Source organism: Odontesthes bonariensis, chromosome 10, assembly GCF_027942865.1.
Source record: "Odontesthes bonariensis isolate fOdoBon6 chromosome 10, fOdoBon6.hap1, whole genome shotgun sequence".
NCBI lineage: Eukaryota > Metazoa > Chordata > Actinopteri > Atheriniformes > Atherinopsidae > Odontesthes > Odontesthes bonariensis.
The window spans coordinates 38,590,719-38,597,780 of record NC_134515.1 but is presented as its reverse complement, the minus strand read 5'-3'; positions in this window follow the sequence as shown (position 1 = coordinate 38,597,780).

Here is a 7,062-nt window from a genome sequence, read left to right as displayed (position 1 = left end):
CTGCGGTGAAGAAGGTGAGAGTATGCCCTGAGGGAGCGATGTCTGCACTGCAGGACTGTTTTGAGTGCACTGAATGGAGCGTATTCAAAGAGGCTGCAACAGACAACCAGCTCACCAACGTGGAGGAGTATGCTGCATCTGTGTCGGACTATATCAGCTGGTGTATGGAGAAAGAGACTGTAACTAAAACTATAGTCACTTGGGCCAACCAGAAACCCTGGATGACCAAAGTGGTGCGAGCGAAGCTGACAGAACGCAATGCTGCGTTCAAATCTGGTGATGCGGTGGCTCTCAGATCGGCGAGAGCCAATCTGAACCGTGCCATCAGAGACGCCAAGCGAGCCCACAGTCGGAAAATCCAAGGTCTCTTCCAAGACTCCATCAACACAAAACAACTGTGGCAGGGCATCCAGACCGTCACGGATTATAAACCCACACCCCCATCCTGTCAGAACGATACCGGCTTCCTCAACAAGCTCAACAACTTCTTCGGAAGATTCGAAGAGCTGAACAACACCCCTGCGAGGAAAGCGACTCCACACCCCGACGAACAGGCACTCAGACTGGAAACCACGGCTGTGCGGAGAGCTCTGAGGAAGGTTAGCGCACGGAAAGCTGCAGGCCCTGACAACATTCCAGGTCGGCTGATGAAGGAATGCTCAGACCAGCTGGCCCACGTGCTCACGGACATCTTCAACACGTCCCTGAACCAGGCCGTCGTCCCCCGGTGCTTCAAGTCCGCCACCATCGTCCCGGTCCCGAAAACGTCCACAGTCACGTGCCTTAACGACTACCGACCCGTCGCACTCACATCTTCCATCATGAAGTGTTTCGAAAGGCTAGTTAAGGACCACATCACTTTCACACGTTCCAGTTTGCATACCAGCCCAAGCGTTGCACTGAGGATGCAGTCTCCACTGCTCTACACCTGCCTGGAGCACCTGGAGGAGAAGAACACCCACGTGCGGATGCTGTTTCTGGACTTCAGCTCAGCATTCAACACGATAATCCCCCAGGACCTGGTATGCAAATTGGGCCCCTTGGGACTGAACACCCCCCTGTGCAACTGGCTGCTGGACTTCCTCACCGACAGAACCCAGTCTGTCAGAGTGGGGAACAACACCTCCAGTGTCATCACCCTGAACACTGGTACCCCTCAGGGCTGCGTCCTGAGCCCCCTGCTGTTCACCCTGATGACCCACGACTGTCGTCCACGCTTCAGATCCAACCACTTCCTGAAGTACGCAGACAACACTACAGTAGTGGGCCTCATCCGGGACAACAACGAGGTGGCCTACAGGGAGGAGGTGCGTCATCTGGTGGACCGGTGCAGAGGGAACAACCTGATCCTGAACGTCAACAAGACCAAGGAGATCATCGTTGACTTCAGGAGATCCAGACCCGGCCACTCACCACTCCTCATCAACAACTCAGCTGTGGAGGTCGTCAGCAGGTTTCTGGGGGTGCACATCACAGACAACCTCAGCTGGTCACTCCACATCACATCACTGGTGAAGAAGGGACAACAGCGCCTGCACTTCCTGCGTAGGATGAGGAGAGCTTCCCTCCCTCCCCACATTCTCCTGACCTTCTACAAAGGGACAATTGAGAGCCTGCTGACCAGCTGCATCTCCCTCTGGTCTGGGAGCTGTAAGGCCTCCGACTGGAAGTCTCTGCAGAGGGTGGTGAGGACAGGGGAGAAGGTCATCGGGACTCCGCTCACACCCATCAAAGACATAGCAGACAGGCGCTGCCTGTCCAGAGCTCACCAGATCCTCACAGACCCCACCCACCCCAACCATGGACTATTCTCCCTGCTGGCGTCCGGCAGAAGGTTCCGAAGCATCTTCTGCAGGACAACCAGATTGAGGAACAGCTTCTTCCCCCTGGCCATAAGACTGCTCAACGCACATCCATCCATCTCCCCCACATAACAACAACCCCCCCCCCCCCCCCCCCCCCCCATTGACATGGACAATTACTCCCACTTTACTTTACACACTTCTGTCTGTGCAATTTCCCTTAGGCTGAGTGCAATATTTTAGTAACACTTTTGCACTAAGTGCATTTTATTTATTTCTATATTTTTTTATATTCTTTATTCCGAGTGCTGGCACACAGCACTTCCACACCGTTTTATTGTACAGTCTGTATAGCTTGGATATCTAGCGATGTTGACCGGTAGTCGAGGAACGACATTTCCTTGTCAAAACTCACTTGTGTTTTTTGTGCAATGACAATAAAAGAAAGTCTAAGTCTAAGTCTAAGTCTTGACTGCTTCAGCTGGATGACTTCATTTCTTCACTCCACTGTGGGGCTCATATTCCCAGTGCACTCAGGTCATTTCAGCTCAGTGTTTGCAGCTCTTTCTGCTCCGTTTCTTGTGTATTTGTGGGAATGAGTCTCTGTTCTGAGAAACTGTTCTGAGGCTCAGTGCTCCTGTCAGTGCTGGTCACCGTCTCCGTCCGAACACAAGTGGAGCTCGGACTGAAACCCCTTTTTTCCTGTTTTATTTCACGCTGTACCTTTGGCATTTTTACTTCTGCCTCAGCTGAGGCGCCAGGTGAGCTAAGCTGATACTCAACTGTGACACGTTTACACTGCAGACCACTGATTGGTCAAGGAAAGGCCTTACCTGAGGGAACATCAACCACATTATGGTTGATGTCATACATGTGCTGGCACACTTCTTTGTTTTCTGAAAAGAGAAATCCTTTACCAATCTGTGGGCTGAAGAAATGAATGTCCCTCGTTTGCTGAGGACACATGGACGGCTCCATTAGAACAGGAGAACCTGACTGTACGGGTCGGCTCTTCTTTGCTGACTGAGGCAGAGCACAAACTTGTGATGGTCACTGAAAAGACGTTGAATACCTGTGTTCTGAAAGTCTGGGATGAGGGCATGCTGTGTGCAATGAAAAGCAGAACAGAGAGGAGGAGCACAATGCACAGAAAAAGGGTGGATGTCAGTCTGTCCAGGGGTGGAGGAGCACTGCAGACTCGCTGCTTTTGGTTGGTAGAATAATGAACCAAAGTATAACAGGGGAGGGAAACTGCAAAGCAAATGTCAGCATGTGTAGACATGAGACTGAGGAACAATGTTCTGACTCATCTTCAGACAGTTTCATTCTGCTCGGCAATAATGAAAATTTAAAACCTGGCCCATAACCATTCAATGAAATAGATTCCAGGCTTCAGGTCTGCCCATTGACCCAGCAGTGCATCTTGGGTACTAACACACACTTTCTCTATGATGTCAGGTAACATTACATGATACTGAAGAACTCTGTCCCTAATGATTAAGAAACTGTAAATCAGCACAAAAAAACATGATCTTAAGAACTGGTGCATCACAAGAACTAACTTAACACCTTTGGTACAGAACCGAGTAAACTAAAAGGATTTAGTGACTGAACTGGGACTCTCAGGTACGTCTGATTCGAAATCCAACACAAAGTTCATGGGTACTTATCAAGAAATTACACCCTCTTTCAAATCGAAGGTTTTACGCATCACATGAGGATAAAGAAATCCTCTGTTCCTTTTCAGGGGTTAAAATGGAACAACACATGACATATTACAGTGCGTCATGATTAAAGGCCTCAGTATGCTTCTCCGTCGCTCTCCGTCAGTCCGTCTCCGTGACTACGGAGAGCCTCTCCGTCCTTTCAAAGTTCTCCGTCAGGATGTCGGCTACCCAAGGCAGTTCCCCTCCCAATCAGCAGGCGGCGCTACGTTAGACGACCCAATCTGCTGACGTCTACGGTGAAAGTGGTTGATTGATTGTTCACCTTCCGGCTCCGTTCCACTACTCACAGTGAACGATGGCGACCGAGAGAGAAAGACTGTTTTTGGAGTTGGAAATTGTTGATTTTGAAATGCAAATAATTTTGAATAAGGCACTAAACCAGAAAAGTGATTCTGGAAAGGATGTTGTTAGCCGACCAATCACAACCCTTGCAGTCTCCGCGAGTCTCCGTCTCCTCGACGGATAGATCGGAATGCTGGCCGACGCACGCAAGCGACGGAGAGCGTCTCCAGGAGGGTCTCCATCGACGGAGACGACCATGAATCAGCCTTTATGGAACAAAAACTGAGACCAAACACAGAAGCAGTGAGTGAGAAACTAAGGGCGTATTCAGACCAGGAAAGTATGATAGTTCACTTGCTTTGGTCCGAACCTTTTTTTTTTCATTTTGGTGCGGTTCGCTTTCAGACTACATTTCAGTAAACGGACCAAAATATGTCAACAAAGCCACGTGCCCTGAAGTCGTTCGGCTATTGGTCAGAATCGACACGCGCAATAAAAAGTGCTAAGTTCAAAAGTGAATGTAATCATGGACGCTTTCTGTGCCGTTATTTCTTTTAATATAATCAAAACTATATGTTTTTTCAACGTTTTGCTATTTTCACAACTGTGTAATTACTATGCTGCTGTACAAGTAATTTATCAATAACGACGACAAAGGGCAAGGCGGCTACGGAGGATAATGCTGATTCGGTCTTTCGTTAGCTTTACCACAGCCGGTCTAGTAATTAGAAGAACGACGCTCTGTTCTGTTACCTAGCAGCAGACAAACGACGGATGATCCCGAGGTACAAAAAAGCAAAAAGTCTGGGATTAGGTCCGGTCTGCTTTCACACCTCCAAAAGATCCGCACCAGGGTTCGTTTGATCCGGACCGAGTCCGAGCTTTCAGCTTGGTCTAGGTCCGCTTGTTTGGTCCGGACCTACTGCAGCTGGTAGCAGCAGTGAGTGAGAAACTAAGTGAACCCCTGATCCAGCAGCTAGTAGCAGCAGCAGTGTGAGAGAAACTAAGTGAACCCCTGATCCAGCAGCTGGTAGCAGCAGTGAGTGAGAAACTAAGTGAACCCGTGATCCAGCAGCTGGTAGCAGCAGTGAGTGAGAAACTAAGTGAACCCTTGATCCAGCAGCTGGTAGCAGCAGTGAGAAACTAAGTGAACCCCTGATCCAGCAGCTGGTAGCAGCAGTGAGTGAGAAACTAAGTGAACCCCTGATCCAGCAGCTGGTAGCAGCAATGTGTGAAAAACTAAGTGAACCCCTGATCCAGCAGCTGGTAGCAGCAGTGAGAAACTAATTGAACCCCTGATCCAGCAGCTGGTAACAGCAGTGAGAAACTGAGTGAACCCCTGATCCAGCATCTAGTAACAGTAGCAGTGTGAGAAACTAAGTAAACCCCTGATCCAGCAGCTGGTAGCAGCAGTGTGTGAGAAACTAAGTGAACCCCTGATCCAGTAGCTGGTAGCAGCAGTGAGAAACTAAGTGAACCCCTGATCCAGCAGCTGAAAGCAGCAGTAAGTGAGAAACTAAGTGAACCCCTGATCCAGCAGCTAGTAGCAGCAGTAGTGTGGGATACTAAGTGAACCCCTGATCCAGCAGCTGATAGCAGCAGTGTGTGAGAAACTAAGTGAACCCCTGATCCAGTAGCTGGTAGCAGCAGTGCGTGAGAAACTAAGTGAACCCCTGATCCAGCAGCTGGTAGCAGCAGTGAGTGAGAAACTAAGTGAACCCCTGATCGAGCAGCTAGTAGAAGTAGTGTGTGAGAAACTAAGTGAACCCCTGATCCAGCTGCTGGTAGCAGCAGTGAGTGAGAAACTAAGTGAACCCTTGATCCAGCAGCTAGTAGCAGCAGCAGTGTGAGAAACTAAGTGAACCCCTGATCCAGCAGCTGGTAGCAGCACTGAGTGAGAAACTAAGCGAACCCCTGATCCAGCAGCTGGTAGCAGCAGTGAGAAACTAAGTGAACCCCTGATCCAGCAGCTGGTAGCAGCAGTGAGAAACTAAGTGAACCCCTGATCCAGCAGCTGATAGCAGCAGTGTGTGAGAAACTAAGTGAACCCCTGATCCAGTAGCTAGTAGCAGCAGTGCGTGAGAAACTAAGTGAACCCCTGATCCAGCAGCTGGTAGCAGCAGTGAGTGAGAAACTAAGTGAACCCTTGATCCAGCAGCTAGTAGCAGCAGCAGTGTGAGAAACTAAGTAAACCCCTGATCCAGCAGCTGGTAGCAGCAGTGAGAAACTAAGCGAACCCCTGATCCAGCAGCTGGTAGCAGCAGTGAGTGAGAAACTAAGTGAACCCCTGATCCAGCAGCTGGCAGCAGCAGTGAGAAACTAAGTGAACCCCTGATCCAGCAGCTGGCAGCAGCAGTGAGAAACTAAGTGAACCCCTGATCCAGCAGCTAGTAGGAGCAGTGTGTGAGAAACTAAGTGAACCCCTGATCCAGTAGCTGGTAGCAGCAGTGAGTGAGAAACTAAGTGAACCCCTGATCCAGCAGCTGGCAGCAGCAGTGAGAAACTAAGTGAACCCCTGATCCAGTAGCTGGTAGCAGCAGTGAGTGAGAAACTAAGTGAACCCCTGATCCAGTAGCTGGTAGCAGCAGTGAGTGAGAAACTAAGTGAACCCCTGATCCAGCAGCTAGTAGAAGCAGCAGTGTGAGAAACTAAGTGAACCCCTGATCCAGCAGCTGGTAGCAGCAGTGAGTGAGAAACTAAGTGAACCCCTGATCCAGCAGCTGGTAGCAGCAGTGAGTGAGAAACTAAGTTAACCCCTGATCCAGCAGCTGGTAGCAGCAGTGAGTGAGAAACTAAGTGAACCCCTGATCCAGCAGCTAGTAGCAGCAGTGTGTGAGAAACTAAGTTAACCCCGGATCCAGCAGCTGGTAGCAGCAGTGAGTGAGAAACTAAGTGAACCCCTGATCCAATAGCTGGTAGCAGCATTGAGAAACTAAGTGAACCCCTGATCCAGCAGCTGGTAGCAGCAGTGAGAAACTAAGTGAACCCCTGATCCAGCAGCTGATAACAGCAGTGAGTGAGAAACTAAGTGAACCCTTGATTAAGCAGCTAGTAGAAGCAATCAGTGAGAAACTAAGTGAACCCCTGATCCAGCAGCTGGTAGCAGCAGTGAGTGAGACACTAAGTGAACCCCTGATCCAGCAGCTAGTAGCAGCAGTGAGTAAGAAACTGAGTGAACCCCTGATCCATCAGCTGGTAGCAGCATTGAGTAAGAAACTGAGTGAACCCCTGATCCAGCAGCTGGTAGCAGC